General features: G+C 44.1%; 1 protein-coding gene across 3 annotated transcripts in view; it reads right to left on the reverse strand.

Annotated features, from left to right (window-relative positions):
* FRMD4B (FERM domain containing 4B) overlaps positions 1 to 19,953 on the reverse strand; it is an 892,718-nt gene that overhangs the window by 421,887 nt on the left and 450,878 nt on the right. The window lies entirely within an intron of this gene.

Raw genomic sequence — 19,953 nt, forward strand, 5'->3', positions numbered from 1 at the left:
CTAAACACTCAGACCTCTGAGCCCAGAAATTGCCCTTAAACTCTTCAAAAGATTGAAAGTCCAACCATGCCAGCCTGTAACTTCGCCGCGTAGAGACTGCCAAAGACATCTCCACCAGCCCCGAGATCATCATGCCCCCCACTCCCAAATGTCTGCCGGGACCGTAGTCTTGGACTGCTCCGCTCCTGGCGCCAGGTCGCGAAAACGCCGCCACTGTGAACGAGATAGGGAGTCTGCAATCTCGTTGTATACCCCTGGTATGTGTGCAGCTTTAAAGATAACATTGAGAGATAGACATTGCAGCATGAATTGACGCAGCAAGCGCAACACTCTTAGATCTCTGGCTTTCTGTCTGTTCACCAATTCAACTACTGTCATATTGTCCACTTGGAAAACTACCGTCCGATTGGCCAGTTCCCGTCCCCAGACTGCCAGTGCCACTAACAAAGGAAAAAACTCCAGGAACGCAATACTCCTTCCTTGTTGCAACCACTGTTTGGGCCATGACTCCGCGCACCACCTCCCATCCCAGTAAATGCCAAAACCCGACGCGCCTGCTGCGTCTGAAAATATTTGAACTTGCCACACTGTGTCCACATCTCCAAAAGACATTGGTACCCCATTAAACTTCCTCAGGAACATCTCCCATACCTTTATGTCCTCCCTCAGGGCCAAAGAAACTCTTATCCTATGGTGAGGTAACACTGCCCCTGACATGGACAGCCCAAGTCTTCTACAAAAAGCACGTCCTCCCCTCACCACTCTACATGCAAAATTGAGATAGCCTAGTAGTTTTTGTGCAGTCCGTAACTCCATTTTGTGCAGCGTTCGCACAACTGCTAAGCATTCTAGGATTTCCTTCACTTTTGCTGCTGGCAGTCTTGCTACCATTAGCTCCGCATCTAGCTCTATGCCCAAAAAGGTCATGATTGACAGCGGGCCCTCTGTCTTTTCCGGTGCCAACGGCACTCCTGTCTGCTGCATCAATCTCTGAAAGGCTCCCAAAGCCAGCCCACATGTCCCGGATGCCGCCTCCCCTACAAAAAGAAAATCATCCAGATAGTGTGTCACTGCTTTGTGGCCGCTTGTTTTCACAAAAACCCACTGCAGAAAGGTACTGAAAGTTTCGAATAGCGCGCATGATATCGCGCAACCCATAGGTAGGACCCTGTCTACATATATGGCTCCATCTAACTGCATGCCTAGGAGGTCAAAATCTGATGGGTGAATTGGTAACAAACGGAAAGCCGATTGTATATCACATTTCGCCATTTCCGCTTTTAACCCGCACCTCAGGACTAATTTCACTGCGTCATCCACAGACGCGTAAATTACTCTGGTATCTTCCTGTGCGATAAAATCATTTACCGACGCCCCTTCAGGCCATGACAGATGATGTATCAGCCGAAATTCGCCTGGCGCTTTCTTGGGAACTACTCCTAATGGGGATATCATTAAATGATCCGTTGGCCAGTCGAAAAATGGACCTGCTATTCTCCCAAGTGTCACCTCTTTGTCTATTTTGTCGCGTATTACTTGCGGCTGTTCGTTTGCAGACCGTAAATTATCTGCCCATCGCCTCTGCCGAGGACCTTGATAACCTACCCTAAAACCTTCTCGAAAACCCCATTCCAATTGTCTGGCCCTATTCTTGTCTGGGTATTTGCGCAGCCATGGCAACAATACATCTAATCTAACTGGCGTAGGCCCCTTTTGGCGTAGGAGCACCTTGTGAGCCCCTTCCTCTTGACGCCCTCCATTGCTCTGCCGGGCTGTTGAGGGAGAAACAGTGTATGACTGGATGACGACCCCCGCACTTGGAGCAGTCATGTTTGAACCTACACTGAGCCCTTGAACAGAAACCCTTGTTGAAATTCCAACAAGCCCCTGTGTTACTCGCCTGCGTTTTTGTATTATTTCCCGCCCCTCCCAGAGCGGGGCGCGCCTGAAAGGGCTTATATGTTACAGGCAACCCGCTCGCCGTATGAGTGGATGCCGCTGTATGTGCTGATGCCATCCATTGCATCCATAATTCTGGGTCTACGTCCCCCCATGGTTTCTCGGGATTGATGCTCACCCGGGCTCTAAACTCCTCGTCATAACTTAGCCATGCGAAACCCCCAAAATGCATCTGAGCCTTCCTAATGATATCCATGTACTTAAAGAGCGCGATGGCCCGGTCTGGGTATTTTTCGCAGTATATGCTAGCGAAAATCAAAAAGGCAGATGTCCAATTGTCCATGGTAATGGGCACCCTAGGCCTGCGTGCTAACTCCCACTCCTCTTCCTTGGAGCCTTCTTTGGCTTGTATGTCCCTATGTAGTAGTTTGAAAACGTCAACATATTCATGTTTCCATATCTTTGTCTTAGTTTTTTCCGCGACATGAGACCCTAAAGGCATGGCCAAACCCATGTACGGCAGGCGCTTCTTGTGCGCTCCCCCTTCTTTGTCCTCCGCGTTCTTGCTCTCCCCAATGGGCGGGCTAACCGCCGTTGTAGTACTGGTGGCTGCCGTCTCTTTATCCTTGTTCATGTCGCCCTTCTGTGCTACGACCTCCCCCGGGTTATCCAAAACTGACCCATCTCCCACACCTATTGATTTGCTCGTGCGCGTAACCTTACTAGCTACTCCCCCGTCACCCCAAACTGACCACCATCTCCCCTTACCTCCAATTGGTTCATCCCCATAACGCGGCGCTCGCCTCGTCATTCCGCCACGTGGCCTCGATAGCCTTACACTTGACGGCCCTTCCGCCATGACGTCGTCCTGAAAAAGAAAAGCAGAGGCAGGGGTTGCGCCGCACTTGCGCCCCCGCCCCCCCCCCTCTCTTAACCTCGCTCCCTTCCTCCTCACGCACTTCTCCATCTTCCCACTCTCCTTCATCTTCGTCATAGTCCAATTCCAACTCATCATCCTCTTCCCCGCCTCTTTTGTTTTCCATATACCCTTGAGGTTTGTTTGACGGTAGCTCTATTGTACTTTGGCCCACATGGCGTCCGCCAACCTGCTGATGTCCCCGTTCCCGCGGTGTAGAGAAGGCCGCCGTAGACCCCTCTATTGCTTCGTTCCAACGCGCTTGGGCCGTATTGCACCCCGTTGGTGTCCCCTTTTTCTTGCCAACCTCCGACGTTGACCTTGTGCTGCCTCTCCCCATGTGGCCGCCTGAACCACTGGGGCTTTCCAAGCCAACCTGCCCCTCGGCCGCACAAGCCTCCTGGAACCTACCTTCTCCTGCCTGTGGTATCCAAACCCAGCTACCTTTGCTAGCCCCTGCTGCCTGTACCCCCTTCGTGTCTGTGACCTCTTTAACTGTTTTGGTACCCTCGCGTCGCCTCCCTAGCTCCTCCCTGTCTTTGCATAACTGCGTCCATCTGGCCTCGGTTTCAGCCACAGCCCTACGCTGTTCGCGAATTCTGGCTTCTAAATCCCATGTTTCTGACTGGTCCCACCTCGCCTGGGGGGCAGGTCCGTGTAGCCCCCCCTCCATAATCACCTCCCCGGATTGCTTAGGTAACTTCGCCTGGCGTGGGGCTGGTTTGACCCGGCCCGCCCCTGCCCTGGGTCTCCCCAAGTATTTGCCTCTTTTCTTGGCTGGCGGCCCATGGCCCATGTGTAATGCACTCCCGCTCTTAGGGCGTGACAAATCCAATGGGGCCTGCAACCCACTGGGCCCCGGCGCTGGCTGTTCGGTCCCGACCCCCTGTTGCCCCGGGGTTTGCCCTGCCATGTCATCCCCTGGCCTGCCTGGGGGCCCCCCGCGTGCCGGGCCTGCGCCGCCTGCTCCCGTATCGCCTGCGCCCTGGTCCTGAGTGCCCTGGGTCTCCCCCCCAAACATTAGTGGGCTCAATACGTTAGGAGTCTCGGGCCGTACCTCTGTGGCCCGTTCCTGTCTCACTGGTACTTCCTCTGTGTCCCCTTCTGAATCCTGAGAATCGCATGCTGCGATTGCCGCCGCTACCCCGCTTGACGCAGCCCGTGTTGGGCGTGTCATGCCCACCCAAGCCTGCTCCAATACCCCGGGCCTAAGCAAATCAGCCCTCCCAGCCTCGCCCAGTACCCGGAGTGCTGCCCTGACAGCCTCCGCATCAGGAACGTTAGCCATGTCCCCCTATGCCTTGCCCTGTACACCCCCTATTTGAAAATATAAAGATTTTTTTTTATTTTTTTTTATATATATATTATATTTTAATTATCCTCCCCGAAGGCCCTTGCTGCTGTGGGCCTTACCGCCTCCTATGTGGCCCCCACACCCTTTTTGCCCCGTGTGTCTAGCCCCCCCCCCACCTTGATACGCCTCCCGGTTCTTTAAAATTTTTTGGCAGGCCCGCCCAGGCGCTGCAGCTGTGTGGCCTCGTCTGACAGCAACCGCGTGGTACCTGTGTGAAGGCCCCAGCTGGAATGCCGCCTCGCGGCCTCCCGAAGAAATTGACACGTCTCCGGCGCTATGCGGCGAAAACACGCGGGAACCCCTGCAGGCCAACGCGCGCCTGTGCCCTCCTGTCCGTGTCTTCGTGCCGGAGAAACAGTCTCCCGGGTTCCGGGGACTGTCGGGAGCGCCCGGGGGGGGGCGCGGCCCAGGCCGCGCGTGTCCTAAATGCCGGCGGGACGCCGCCTACTAATTTGCCTGCCCGGCCCCCGCGCAACCACTATATGCCTCCCTGAACGCCCACCCCACCCCTTACCGGTTGCAGATGCACCGGACCCTACCTAAAAGCTCCCTGTACTCGCCTGTATTGGGCCCCAACCTGCCCTCGCCGTCTCCTAACCTGCCGCTCCACCTCAACACCTTTCCCCTCTAATGGTCGGCCCGGAAAGAGGCCGACCCCACCCCTCCAAACCCTTTTATCCCCTCCCTAAAACCCACCCCTACTCACCTGTCCCCCAATCACGGCGCACCCGCGCCACTTCCTGCAGTCCCGAAAAGACCCGCGGAGAGACTAGAGCGAGTCTCTCTCTCCGCGGGCCCCCCCATTTTCTCAAATACTGAACACTAATCAACCCACAGCTCCCTTTACCTCTATCTACCGCTGAACCACAGTGGTGTAATACAAAATAATGGACCCCCTGGCACAATGAGATGAGGGTTCACAGAGTCTCCCATTTCTTCAAGATATACATTGGTATTGGGTTCAATGGGGACACCTTGAATGTTTGGCATGCCCTTGAAGTGTTGCTCCCCACTGCACTGCAGGGCCTCTGTCAAGCCTCTGCCCTGAACACTAAAAACCCTTATTTCCCTTTACTTCTACCCACCCTGAAACCCAAGAAAACCCTTACCCCCTTCACCTCTTCCTGCCCGGAATCCTAAAAAACCCTTACATTCCTTTTAATACTGCCTGCCCCTGAACCCTAAAAAATCCATCTTATTACTAGATACTTATATTCTGCTTACATGCCTTTTAAATGCATGCATTGTTTAGGTAAGCATTGCAAAGTCTCATGCATTATAAAACATTTGTTGTAAAGGCAGATTGTTGAAAAACTGTATTGTAAAGGTAAGATACTGCAAAAACAAGAGGACACGGGAGCAATGTAACAAACCAAGATAAAATACTGTAGTCGTCAAGTGCTCAGAACAGGCAGTGCCAAGATCACACAAATGGCTCTAGCATTTTACCCAAGCACTACAGTTTCATAACGCCTCACAGGTTTTTCACTTATAGTGCTACGAAGTGTCAGTGAAACCTTTGACACTGCACCCACAAGAACACTTTGTTCACTTTTTGATACAGCAGATGGTGCAGGCCTCTGAGTCCCATAGGGGCTTCTTGCTACCCAACAAACTATAGTGGCTCAAGTTAGACTGTGTGCCGTGTGACCTCATTCAATCACCTGACCTATTACATATAATATTAACATCTGCCTCTGTCCCTCTATTACAAAGCTAAAGGGACTTGGCTGGAGAGGCATCATAAGTCGCACTTAATATTTGCACTTCACTTTTCCTCAGCGGGATGCTACATATAGTTTGCCAATATGTGGTGCAATCACAAATATCTTGTACTAGTAAGCTGACTGCACACTATGTGCTAGCCACACCCAGCCTATGTTGCTAGACAGGAGCCCTGCTCTTCAGAGACAGGATATTGTGCTGCACGTGCACAGAGCGCCACTCCCAACAGCTGCAGGATGGAAGGCTCCCGCAGCATCCTATGGGGGAAGGTTAGAACAGAATGTAAAACACGAAAATGTCAACCTCTGGCTTTACTTATTGGAAGGAAGACAAAATGGAGGACCGCATCTTCACATTAAATGTGGCTGCTTGCGTGCAGCACTTTACTGGCTCACTGTAGCTGATTTCAGAACAGATTCGGGCGTCACACAGCTTATATCCTCAATTTCACCATACCATGAATGAGAACAGAGAAAGAGCACCATGTGTCGGACAATGTGAAGCAAGTCAGCGGCCTAGAAAATCTTTACAAGAAATACACCCGACACTCATCCCAAATAAATATATGGGTACCTTTTTCACATAAAAGTACCTTATCCCACAATGTCACCGACGGATGTTTGTAATAGAAGACAAATCCAGGCAACAGCCTTTAGGCCCGCTTATCAAAAGGCTGACATTATTTTCAGGATGCTTTTTATGTTACATTTATCATGATACTCGTAAGGCACTATAAAACGAGCACTACCAAAGACAATAGGTGTGGCCTTTGCATGATGGTGCGATTATTTTTCATTGCAAACATATTCTGCATAAATAAAAAGAAGAATGCATGCCACTACCTAAACGTGGAAGACACATGCATGCAATAAATATATAACTTTATAAAAATACATATGATTTTAATAGAGCAGTATGGATATTTCCTAGTAAGCAGGCTCAGTAGACCGTGTAAAAAAAGTCTTTTTCTTTTACATAAATTATTCTAAATAGCACAAAGAAGATGTACTATTGGCCTTCCATTGCTGCAACTTGAAGACAAAGTTTAAACACACTGAGGCCCGGATTTACAAAAAAAGTGGCACAGTGCAGTGACAAAATTGGCTGTGCCGTGCCACTTTTGAAATGCAGGGATGCACCATAGTTACAAAACTACGACGCACCCCAGTGTTTCCCCCTGCACCGGCACTGAATTTAGCAGCGTGCTCCAACACAGGCATCCTTGCACCATATTTGCGGGGTGGCTTTAGTTTTTAGCACTGCCACAGATTTATGTTTTCTTGTATATCTGGGGCAGTGTCGAAAGCAATGGGTGTTGCGGTAGAACACTCACAGCAACATCCATTGCACGTCCCTCTGCCACAGAAAACGGTGGTGAAGGGGCCCATATTTACAAGGAGGCATTATGCCACAAAAGGTGGCTTAACGCCTCCTTATAAATATGGTGCAGTACTGGAGCGTCCCTAAAAGTGACGCTCCAGTATTGCTTGGGCCTTTTAAGTCTGGCCCTAAGACGGCTAAAACAAAATAAAGCAATGATAAACAATGGATAGAAAAACACTGGAAAGTAAAGTATTGGCTCTTCAGTAGGTGGCGCTGAGGTGCATTTCTTTTCAGGCACATGTGCACATGTGAGCAAGCAAAATGCATTCACTCTCTGTGCCAGATGGGTGAAGTGGGCTGACCCAATAGCCCATGCTGTCTGCTGTGGTAGGGGAAGTAAATTATGAATGACAATTGAAGAGATTAGTGGCTGAAGAGGACTGATACAAATCCCCTTTGTGCATATTGTATGTTTTGCCTATGAATTTTTGTAACATGGCGAGACAACATAAACTGTTCTAGCCCAGACCTAAAAATTGACTGGATGATGTTTAAAAGCACATGGATGCCATTAGCAGTTTTCATGGTGAACATGGTAGAAAACACACGAGTCAAACAGGGTTCTGACCACCAGACCCCCCGGTAAAAGTGATCGTTGCTGTATACCAGAAAATTCTGTAGAAAAATATAATGGATGTCCCCATCTGGCTTCTTGGGGATAATGGGAGAACACACATTTGCCAAACAGCATCCTGACCACCAGATCCCACAGTGCAAGTGATGGTCATTGTATTTTAGAAAATTGAATGGAAAATATCATTGTGCAAAAATAGTGTAGTCAGAATATCGACGGCCACAATCTTAAAGTTACGTCTATAAGAGTAGGTGTAAAGTTACTATTTTTAACTCCACCTCTGCATACCTTGATGATCTGTATATATACATATTGTCAATGTACACATATGTGAAGTTAAGAATAGTAGATCTGTACTAACACAAAAACACTTACCTTCACAATATTGTGTCAGTTGCTATTCTGGGAACCATATTGTGTTAGGAAGATATTTTAACATAATATTCTGGTAGAATACCCAAGTGATCAGAGAAGACATTCTAACAACCACTCAGACATGAGTCAGCACAGAGTTTGGGAGCCACCAAGATCAACACCACTTATCACCATCATTGATGACTGCACAAAATACCCAGTGGTGGAGATTATTCAAACTACCTCTACCAATGAATTAATCCCACAGGCTGAAAAACGTCACTCATGGCCTAATGGAAACATTACTTACAGAGGCTATTCCCCCATTTCAAGGACATGCGTTAATTTACTCTCCCAGATCTTAGCAAATCACAACAAGGTGACCCCCTGCTGGCCTCAGTACAACAGTGAAGCCAAGAGATTCATCCATACGATGAAGTCTATACGCACTGCAAACTGCATGTGAAAAGGGCGTTTCCACAGAAAAAGATGTATTTGCAGCCATGGTTTTGGCAGCCCTTGCCAAGAGGTCATAACAATCTGATCCACTAGAGGTGTGAGTCACTCACAAGTAGGTCAGATTGGGCAGTGGGTTAAGAACTTCTGAAGAACTGTGTACAGAGAGCAAGTGCACATTCAAAATCGGGCATAGCTAGCTTATTGCTTCTTTCTATCGAGGCCTACAAAATAAGTGCTATTTAAAGTGCTTCAAAATGGAACTAGCAGGTGTTAAATGTTATCATTTAACAGATATATCTGTTATCAAATAGTAAGAGAGTGAGTTATCCCCTTGAATACATTGGACATGTGGTTGTTCTATCGAAAGGCTAAGGATTTAATGGACACAGGGTCGGTCATCCTGGCCACCTCTCTAGTTCTGTAGAATGTGACATACCTCAACAGAGTGACCATGGCACGAAGGGGTGCAGTATGTAGAATTCACCCTAACTCTTATTCTTTCAAACGAGAGGCCAATGATTGAATGTCTTTTTGCTATACAACTTGATTTGAAATTTCCTGTCTCGGACCTTAGAGGTGTAGCCCAACTCAACAGAGAGACCAAGGATTTATTGTCATTCCGGAACTGATTGTAGTTCCTTCAGAGGAGTACTCTCTCAACAGGATAGGAAAATGTCTTAAGAGAGAAGAGAAACAGACTCACTTCTGATTCATTTGAGGGGTGGGTCCCTCTGAGTGGGGAGTCTAAGGAGTGAATGGGTACAGTTAATGGAATCCACTACGGTCCATTAGAGAAGTTACTCACCTCAATGGTTAGTCACAAAGAGAAGCCTAACATTCCTCCTCTGGCTCCATTTATCTACAGGGAGGTGGTGTTTTTTTCTTCCCATTAAGTATAAAGCAATATTGGAATATGGTGATTATTTCTGGCATACAATGCATTAGGAAATTTGGCATGTTTGGTACTAGCATTCTCAACATGTTATCTTTTTAAGGTCTCTCCTAAGAAAGTCCCTTGTGGACCATTCAAAAAGCATATAGTGGGCCTAGAGCCAGCCCGCTGCATACCTTTGTTTGGCTTAATTGTCACTCTCCTTTTCTTGTTTCTTTTGTATCTTGCATTTTTCCACTGCTCACATTGAGGGGACTACTTTTTTCTTTTTCTCTCGGAACACCAAGAGTGCACACATGTTTTCTAGCTCTCGGCCTCATGGGCATCTTCCCGTGCAATAAACCCTAACCTCTGCGTTTCATCATCCATCTCCACAAGTATTCCTGTGCTTTACCCGCCCATCCCTGCATTTTTTTTTTATGATTTCTTCTGGCCTCTCGCCGGCTCAGCCTCGAGTTCCTCTGTTGCGTGTCCACCCCCTCCCAGTGCCCTCTGGCTCCCCTCAAATAGTTCCTTCCAAACCACTTTTCTACTGGTCCCGAGCCCCTAAATGTCCATAGCATATATGGAGGTCATTGCTGCATGGGGCCATGTCCGAGGCACAGTGATTCCCTCATTTGCATGGGGCAATGCACCCATGCAAATGAGGGATTGCTTGCCATAAAATCTAAAAAGGATCACACCCACTGAGCATGAGCTTGACGGTAATACTGTTCTTATAGAGGCTATGCAGTGAGTGATATCCCAATAGCTCTCAAAACCCAAGCTGACCTCATCAAACACACAAACTTTCTAGGATGCTTACTGTTGGTGATTGCTGAAGATGAAGGACTGCGCAAAAATAGCTGTTTTCTCTGCAATGTCGATCCCTGTTAAGGATTTTGCAAACACCAAGCAGTGAAACATTTATCCCAAAACCTCATTCGCAGTGTGTACCATCTCAGGATTCAGAGACATCCTTGTGCAAATGGGAATTGAACTGACAAAGAATGAGAACTGATAAAGCAGTTACCTTACAGGCATTGGGAGTGGGTTTCTCTGGTTTTGTTTAGGCTTTTGATTTTTTTTTCTTTTACATATGTTTGGACTGCGTCGTACCATGCTTTACAATTTCTTATTTGCAATGTGTTGCACGCGACATTGATTCCTCATTTAATTATAGAGTAATGTTTGGAGCACTGTTCTTTTTTCAGTCTTCAAGGCCCAATTTAATGTGAATTTATTTATGTGAAAAAGAACAAAGTTGCACCCCTCATCCCACAGCTTCAACCCCAATCTGTGCCATTGACAGCTTCAATGGTCTCCAAAATGCTGTGGACACTCAGGGACTCGGGACCAACAATTCATCCCAGCAGAGACTTTTTACATCTGTATCAGAGCTCCTCAGTACAGGCCCACAAATATCACTAGCAATCCATTTTTAAAGTATTGGTGTTTCCTTCAACATCATTAACTACCTGTCATCTTCATTGAAAAGTGGTAGAAATGTATTGGCCCTAAAGGACAGTACTTTTTCTATGTAAGTCTACATTGTGTAAGGGAACAAAGCCATAATTCACAGTGAAGTTGGCCAATAGGTGATGTAGGTTGAGACATTTGCCTATGCTGCATGTTATAGTGGGCAAAAGAAAAATGTGAATGACACAACAGGAGACCAATGAAGGAGGGCTAGCTGAAAGCCTTTGTATGCAAATATTTGTTGTGTATAATTTTGATTGAATGAAAAGGCTATGGCTAATGCCAGACCTTAAAATAAAAACCTGCAAACACATGATCTGAGCTCTTGATAGGCCAACCATCATCTTCGCCATCACTCACTGGCAACTATTCAACAATGATCATCTGTGCCCAATATCCCTTGAAATCTAAGAGAACACCTGCAATTACTGTTGTCCGATCTTGTCTTAAACCAAATCAATAGGTTAAAGATGTTGAATAACCGCAAACTCACAACTCTTTCTCCAGTAAGGCATTTCAGTGGCATTGTTTGGGTGATTTAAATATCAGTTAATTAAATGCAAGACTAGCCCCTTTTTATCCTTTACTTGTGAGCTAAATGCTAACCTCTGACAAAGTGCCTCAGTATCTTCCTGACTGACTTTCTACCTTCATCTCGCAAAGTAAACAATCTGGGGACCAAAACGTCATGATTGATCATTTATGCACTAGTCGCAAGGAATTTTGGAATATATGGACAAGTTAGACTTCCTTCAGTTACATGACAACCAACCCATTCTCATGGCCAGGCTCGGGACTGACTGTTGCCTGAATGCCAGGTCTTGCACTACAGAGTCCATGTTTGCCTAGCGCTTCATAATTGTTGAGCTCAGTCCCAAATCTGCTCAGCAGCCAGTCAAAACACAGTCCATGCCAATTAAAAACTGTAAGGCGAGAAATCCTGATATACTTAGATAAATGTCGCAAGGCTTTGAATCCCCACCTTTATAATGCCGTCAGATGACTTTGACTACTTGGACATTAATGTCACAATTCCCAAAATACAAGAAGAAGATTGTGGATGGTTTACTATGGTTTCAGGTAAAAAAAAAACTAAGGAGAGGATCCTTTGAGCAATGCTGGATTAAGTCTCAAATGCACGTCAACCCCATAACTTTGAGACTGCAAAACTCCTTAAATGAGAGCACAGGATGGTCCCTTGCAGGCTCAAACCAAAGATGCTTATTTTACTAAGCACTGCTTAATGACCATAAAGAACTGGTGACTTTTAACCTTGTCTAATCGGTGCGAACTCCTACCAGACAACTAACAGTCTTGTTTTATTTTTCAAATCTCAAATAAAAACCTTCAGAAACATCCTCTCCCACCACCTTTAGGCCTGTTCATATGACTCAGCGCATATCACTAACTTGCTTGTTTCAAGAAATCCTTACTGTCTCCAGCCACCTGCAATGGGAAATCATCAACCTGGAACTCTCTGCTCTAACTTCAATCATTACCAGTCTCATCAATGCTTTGCTTGTGACAGGCAAAGTCCTGCAGAAATATGAAACATGGCATCAGTACTCTGCTCTGGAGAAAAAGGTATGACTTTGGATCCGGTCAAAATAATCACCCATCTTTGACCTCGTAAGTATTACAAATGCATTGGAATCAGAAGTATCCTTGCAAACATCCAGTCATTTAGAGAATACTTTATTGTTTAGTCATTTCCATTTAGAATCACTCCATGGCTCTTGCACTGAAGCCACCAAGCTAAGCACAGGAAGAGTTATTCACTGCTTGGCCTTTCTACTGCTAGACTTTTCTTTTGTATTTGATACGACTGATCACTGGCAATCTTATTGACTGACAGATGTCATATGCTGGTGAGCGGACCAAAGTTCTCATTTGGTTCACTTACTTCATGACCAATTTCATGAAGCACAGGTTGGGTAACTTATCAGTTTGAAACTCCATCCTCTGTGGGGTTCTCCTTGGCTCTGCACTTTCCTCTTTGCTTTTACACTCATATTTAACTTCACTAGCACATACTATATGCCACCGAAAATATGTACTGCAAGTGTGTTGAATAAAGAAGGGTCTACTTCAAAATGGATGTGTTTACAGGATTGCCACAGAGTAACCAAGAGTGTGAGGGAAATACGACCTCAGATTTCAAAAACTGTTTTGCTGCAAGAGAAATTTTGAAATCTTGCCCACTGATCTTTAGGATCTGTCACTTCCTCTTTTCTCCAGGCCAGATTTCCTGGGTCCATCCCAACTCCAGTTCAAAGACATGCAACATAGGAGGCATCTTTGCTATAAATCTCTCTTTCATCTCATTGTCAATTCAGTTACTAATTCACCTTTCATCTTATGTGAGTGCATCACGACATAATCCCCTTCCTGCTATCCCCCTAAAAGATCTATCTTGCCCTTACCTTAATGTTGGCCTGTCATGACTTCGACAACAACATCCTCGTAGGGCTTCCCTAGAAAATAAAAGGAACTCTCCAAAGGACACATAACCATTTTACGCTGCCCATGTATGTGTTATGGCACAATATTGGGATCACACCTTCTCTCAGACCCCTCCACCTCTCCCACACAAGAAGAGATCTCACTTCAAGACTCAGCATTTGTCAATATGTTCCTTCATAGCTGTACTCTGAGATAAGTAATCTGTCACAAACATGACAGATATCCCGCCCACTCTATTATGAGAGCATAATAGCCTATGTAGACCGTCATACGGCAGATGGGATATCCATCATGTTTGTGAAGGAGTAACCCATTTGTCAAACTCTAAATCAGACCCTAAGTCTTGCAAAAAAATTAACCAGCAAGGTTTTGAAGATGAACCCCTGAAAACCCATTGGTCATCTGATTGTCTAAACTGAAAAGTTTGGGACGTGGCTCTCTCAACATTTAGAGTCTTGGAGGTAGCTCTTCCCACATATATCACCTAGTCCTCCAATGCACACATCCTTTTTCTTTAAAACTTGATCAAGAATTCCCAAATGTCAGAGGCCTGAAAAAGCACCCCTTCCTTTCAAAGCATGGATTGTGTTAGACCTGGCACCCTTGGGTGGTATTGCCCCAAAAGTGGTATTCTACCAAACTTTCTGCCATCAACGTTCCTGTTTTTGAACCCATTTTGATGGCTTTTGGGACTCCCTGCTCCTTATCACTGCTAACTATTGCTAAAGCACTTGTACTCCTTAAAAATGGTTTATCCCCAATTGGCACAGTTATTTTACTTGTAAGTCCGTAATAAAGTATTACTACAGGTACTCAGGGTCTGTTAATTAAATGCTACAAGTGTGCCTACAGCACCTATTGTGCTACTCACTTAAGTAGCCTTTTAAACATGTCTCAGGCCTGCTATTGAAGCCTGGGTGTGCAATTTTAAACTAAAAAAACCTGCATACTGCGTGGTACCCTAACATAATTACCAAAGATCTCTTCTTTTAAGGGTCTATGGTATCACCCTTCCTATTCAAGAGTTTTTTTAGAAATACCTAAGATTTGGATGAGGAGGGCTCAGTCACGCAATGTGATATGCTTCATCATCGGCCACCTCGTCCCACCCTGGTAAGATGATACTACCAGGGTGAACTCAACCTCAAGTGGAGCTCTCTTTGTGGAGTTCGTAGATATTATCTAACTGGACAAATAACTCTGGTCCAGATTAAATTAAAAATATCTCAGGATAAACCACAAAAGTATCCTTTTTATAAAGGTGTAGTCCCTCCCGGTTGGCTGTTCTAGGAGGTTTGGGCAGGTATTTTGTGGGCACCTCTCCTTGATGAATGTGTGACTATAGGAGACGCCCCCTAAGAACAGACCATGAAGAGAGTAGGCCATAAAGTATAAGGAGGGTTTTACCAAAAAAGTAGAGAACATTTTTGTTAGGTAGGTCCACCACTTGCACTCAGTGTTTTTCACCTTCCTGAATAATGGGTTGGGTGAAGGTTGTATAATTTAGCTCTGATAAATGCCCAGGACCTCTTTAGACTATTAAGAAATGGGCAGAAACACGTCTGCAGGGAAATGTTTGGGGTATAATCGGGCATAATACCAGCTTATGATCCCAAAAATACCTTCTTAATATTGTTTTTGATCATATTGAGTATACCACCTAAATAAAAAAGGATACATTTGGGATGAGGTGGTCGATGATGAAGCATGTCACATTACGTGAGTGAGCCAACCTGGTCCAAATCTTACGGATGTCTAAAAAACTCCAGAATAGGAAGGGTGAGACCACAGATTATTAAAAGAAGAGATCTTGGTTAACTATGTGAGGGTACCAAGCAGTATGTATTTATTTATATGACTTGAGGCTAGCGTGGGACTCTAGGAAGCCTCAACGTTCTGTCTTAGTGTTTAAGAGAGCAGTTTTAAACTGCCAATTAGACTTGGCAAAATGAACCTTTTGCGAAGCCTAAAACTCCCTTTTTGATACAAATACATCACCCTAGTATAGTCCCTAAACAGCCCACAAAGCAGGGTGAAGTGTATCTAAAAAGTTAGAGATGTTTACGTTTTACATGCCCTTGTAGTGTAAAACCCACAAATTTGTTTTTCACTTATGTGATGCCTATCTCTTCCATAGTATAACATTTTGTTACTTTATTCACCTTTAGTAAGTGGTAACGTTTGGTTGGGAGCAGTTGACAATATAATTTTGATGTCTGATGAATTGTGATTTTAAACCATATTTAATGGTAAAGTTGGATTTTTGAGTTACAATTCAGAAAATGGCACTTTTAGAAAGTTGGCATTTTATTTAACCATTGGGTACCTGCAGCTGTTTCCTGGGTCATTAGTTGTAGTTGGCCTTTGCGTATTGCTCCTTGACAGCCACACAATTGAGTCCCTAGGTGTTGGCAGGATCGACCACCAAAGGTATAATGGGGTGGTCTGTTTGCAGCCCTACTTGCACTCTAAAGACACTGCCGCAGCTCACACACAAAGAACTTCATACTAGCTAGTGGCCTCATCATAACCAACGCAGTGTGATGCAACATGATGTAGGCCCTTGCATCTCAGCTGTCGCAGCGCCTCGTCGGAACCAATGCAGAGCTACACAACTCAGCGTAGGACCTTGCATCGCAGCCCCTGCAGCTCCTCAATGGAATTCACAAGAGCAGGCTAGCCAGAGGACTCTGCATTGCAGCTTCCCATCAGAACTGATGCAGCTTGACCGCATCAAGGACATAAGTTACAAATCTTAGTGGGATTAATCTGGTCCCTGTATCTGGCCCACACTCCATCGCCATCAGCCTGGACTTGTGACTTTGTCGTGGTCCAGCACAATCAGATAACCATAGTTTGCACTTCACTCTGTTAGGCACTTCTTCTAGTTAAATCTTTAAAATTCAATAGCTCCAGTTCTACTTATTAGATTTTTGTTGTTTCGGTGTCAAATCATTTATTAATTTTTACTCTCTAATACTAATTTGGTGTGGGATTTTTCTTGTGTTGTAGTTTCATTTTATTACTATTTGTGTGCTGCATAAATACTTTACAAATTGCCTCTAAATTAAGCCTGATTGCTTTTGTGCCAAACTACCAGAGGGTGAAGCACAAGTTAATTTAATGACTGTTCATGGTTCACCCGGAAAAGGATTGTTGCTGTTGCTTGAGAAGGGCTGACACCACCCTCAACTAAAAACCCAAATCCTCACAGAAGAGATTCCTTCAGATGCGATTAGACTTAGAAACATGCACCCTGATGGTCTACTCCATGGTGTTTATCTTTTATCATTTAACTTCTAAGGCCATTGTATGAAAAGAAACATTTTAGGTGCTGCCTCAAAGCAGGCATCAAGGGCTATTTCACCACTGATGAACAACAGAAAAATAACATGATTGACTTAAGACTGTGCTCCACCCCCATCTTGTTCTATCTTCCACCTACCCGGTCACCCTCAGACAAGTTTGTGGTTTTAAAATAAATATATGCATAAGTAAATAAAATGTAAACATTATATTACTTGTGTGTGGTGGGACATCATAAGAGAGGCAGAGTAAGTAATCCTTGTCTCTGTGATGCAGGAGACGCTTCATATATAAAACTGACCTACAATCTATTTACCACTTCTATATAAGGGTGACCAATAGGAAATGTAATGGTATTTCTTTATCAGCTGGTGCATAAGGTTTTGCTTTTTGTGATGCAGGAAACACTTTGTATGTATAACCAACCTACAATCTATTTACCACTTCTCTATAAGGGTGTCTAATGGGAACTGTGATGGTAGCTCTTAATCACTTGGGGCATAAGGTTGTGCTTTTTGTGCATTTTATTCAGTTGCTGTTTGGTCAATCGGTTATGTTGCTCAATGGCATAAATATTGCACAGAAAAGCAAATATTTAACCTTTAAATGATAAAAACAATTTATATCTCTATTGTAAATATTTATAAACGTGCCAAATAATCAATGAAGGAATGGATATTGAAATGACTAAAATTAAAAGAATGTGCAGAATAGGTTGGTTGAGTTGCAGCAAGGGTTCATTGTTTACTCTAAAGAATGTATGACAAGTAATTTATAGAGCTAAAGGTCCACACATTCTTGTAAGGCTCTAAAAGAAAATCATTGTGGAGAGTACAAATCCACATAGAAAGATGTTGTGCATTTCACTTCATTGTGTATGTAGAATATATTACAAACATATATTGGTGTAATGCAAGCTACAGACCGAAAGACACTCTAAAAGAGGCTTCTCCAATGAGTAGCTCGTGAGCTACTGTAGCTATCCAGCTACCTAACAGTAGCTTTCCTGGGTTCAGCGCAGCCTACTAAATTAGAAGTATTTGCTTGGTTGAATGAATATATGTATGACTGCTCAGGATGATTTTTACTTACCTTAATTAGCTCTTTTTACAGAAAAGGTTGGAGACCCCTGCTGTAAGAAGATTTAACTATGGTGCAAATTATTTATGCTTTGCAATATTTGCGAAGTGAAACCTCATCAAACTTTATCTAAGCCACCAAAATATAATGTTAAGCAACTAACGCATTTCGCAATTTGAAAAAGACGTTTTTAAACACTTTAAAATATTTCTGCCATTGACAATTAAAGCATAGGGTACAATTTCAACAAAATAAGTTTCTCCTATGTAAAACCAGATAGCAGTCCTTCAGAGACCTGAAATAGTTGCATTTTTTTGACAATAAGGAAACAGGGTCAGAATAGTTCCTTTCAGTTTTTTTAGAACACTCATTTTGATTGGTTTACAAACCTCAATAAATACCAGAATTATTTTAACATGGCATTTTTACAAACATTAAACATGTCCTTTTTTGTCAACGTTTCTAGATTATGACGATTTCCCTATTTATATACAGTATTTTGAACATAGATCTTGTCAGGCGACTACAACATTCTTATACTTTCTCCCACCCCACAACTGGCCTGCTGAACGACATGCTCTTACATTCAATGCAATGGGCCAACAATCTCTTTATGCCTGTTCGGAATTTGTAACCCAAGGTCAGTAACCTCTCAACGTTTCTAAAGAACTTAAACCTGTTCAGCAGGTTTAACTATGCATCCCACCAGTTCACAAAGAAAATACACGAGGATGTAGGAGTGAATACAAACCACATGCCCCAAAGCATCATCTGATATACAATTACCAATACCACGGGACAGGTATTAGGAGCCACCTTTTTTGGCTGGATGTTTACGTCTGATCATGTACAGCGTCCCACTGACTTTTTGGCAGTGTTCGCCCTTCACAAACACCACATCCATCCTAGAGATACAGACTTTTCACACTGTGCATATTGAGCAAGTGTATTTCTTTGTAAAGAATAAGATGTTCTGATAGAGGGATAACTGTTAATCTGGATGATTAATTAATCAAAATGCTATCATATTCATACGACGCACTATATCACGTTTACATTTTCAGCATTCCAAGAAAAGGCAGCAACAAATCATTAAGGAGGGCTCAGGTAAAAATCTATTGCCTAGAACTTAAATAAAGGCACAAATTTCAGAATACTGTTGGGAAAAAAAGTGTTTTAGTAACAAGGTTTATGAACACATCAATTACTGATACAACTGCATTCCCTGCTCAACTAAGGTGAGCTTTGTCAATTACTTTAGGCATATTCGATAATCAAGTGATTAGGGCCACATGTACAAAGCCATTTCGCGAGTGTAAAGCAAGTGATGCGCTAAATCACAGGAATTTTACTGCTAAATGGCTTTTACATATATAATAAATCCATGTTGTGATTAGGTCACAAATCATTGATGGGTTACCGACTCCTCAAGGGAGGTGATAACAGATTTGCAAAGAGAAAGCAGTCCACGCGAGACCCCTTCACTTCTATGAATAAAGAAAAATTGCCTGGGAGTGGGCAGTGTTCGAGGGGCCCACTTACAACTCTTAAAGAACGTTTTTAAAAAAAACATTTGTTTCTTAAATGCTAACCCATTTCCTTTAAGGAAAGTGGGCTTCATTTAAAAAAAGTACTTTATTTAAATGCAATCACAAACATGGTGGTTTGCTGACCCCAGCAAGCCACCCTTCCTGCGACTGAATCCAGTCAGAGTGACTCTGAATTTGCAACCTACTTAATAAAAATTCATGAGGTAGGTCGAATTGCCACCCACTCCAAACAGTGATTTTGCAAACCAACCTACCACTACATGGGCCAGTTTGCAAAATCAGGTTTAATTTGCAAAAAGTAGGTGTGCAATTTGCAATAGCTTTTTATGAATGAAAGTTAGTACATCTGGCCCTTAGTGTTCACAATCCAAATCCCCAACAGATCAAATAGTCATTATATAGAAAATGTTAACATGCTGCAATATGTAGGTAATCTTAGTACATCTGGCCCATAGTGTTCACAATCCAAATCCCCAACAGATCAAATAGTCATAATATAGAAAATGTTAACATGCTGCAATATGTAGGTAATCTATACCT

This window comes from Pleurodeles waltl, chromosome 9, assembly GCF_031143425.1.
Source record: "Pleurodeles waltl isolate 20211129_DDA chromosome 9, aPleWal1.hap1.20221129, whole genome shotgun sequence".
NCBI classification, from domain to species: domain Eukaryota; kingdom Metazoa; phylum Chordata; class Amphibia; order Caudata; family Salamandridae; genus Pleurodeles; species Pleurodeles waltl.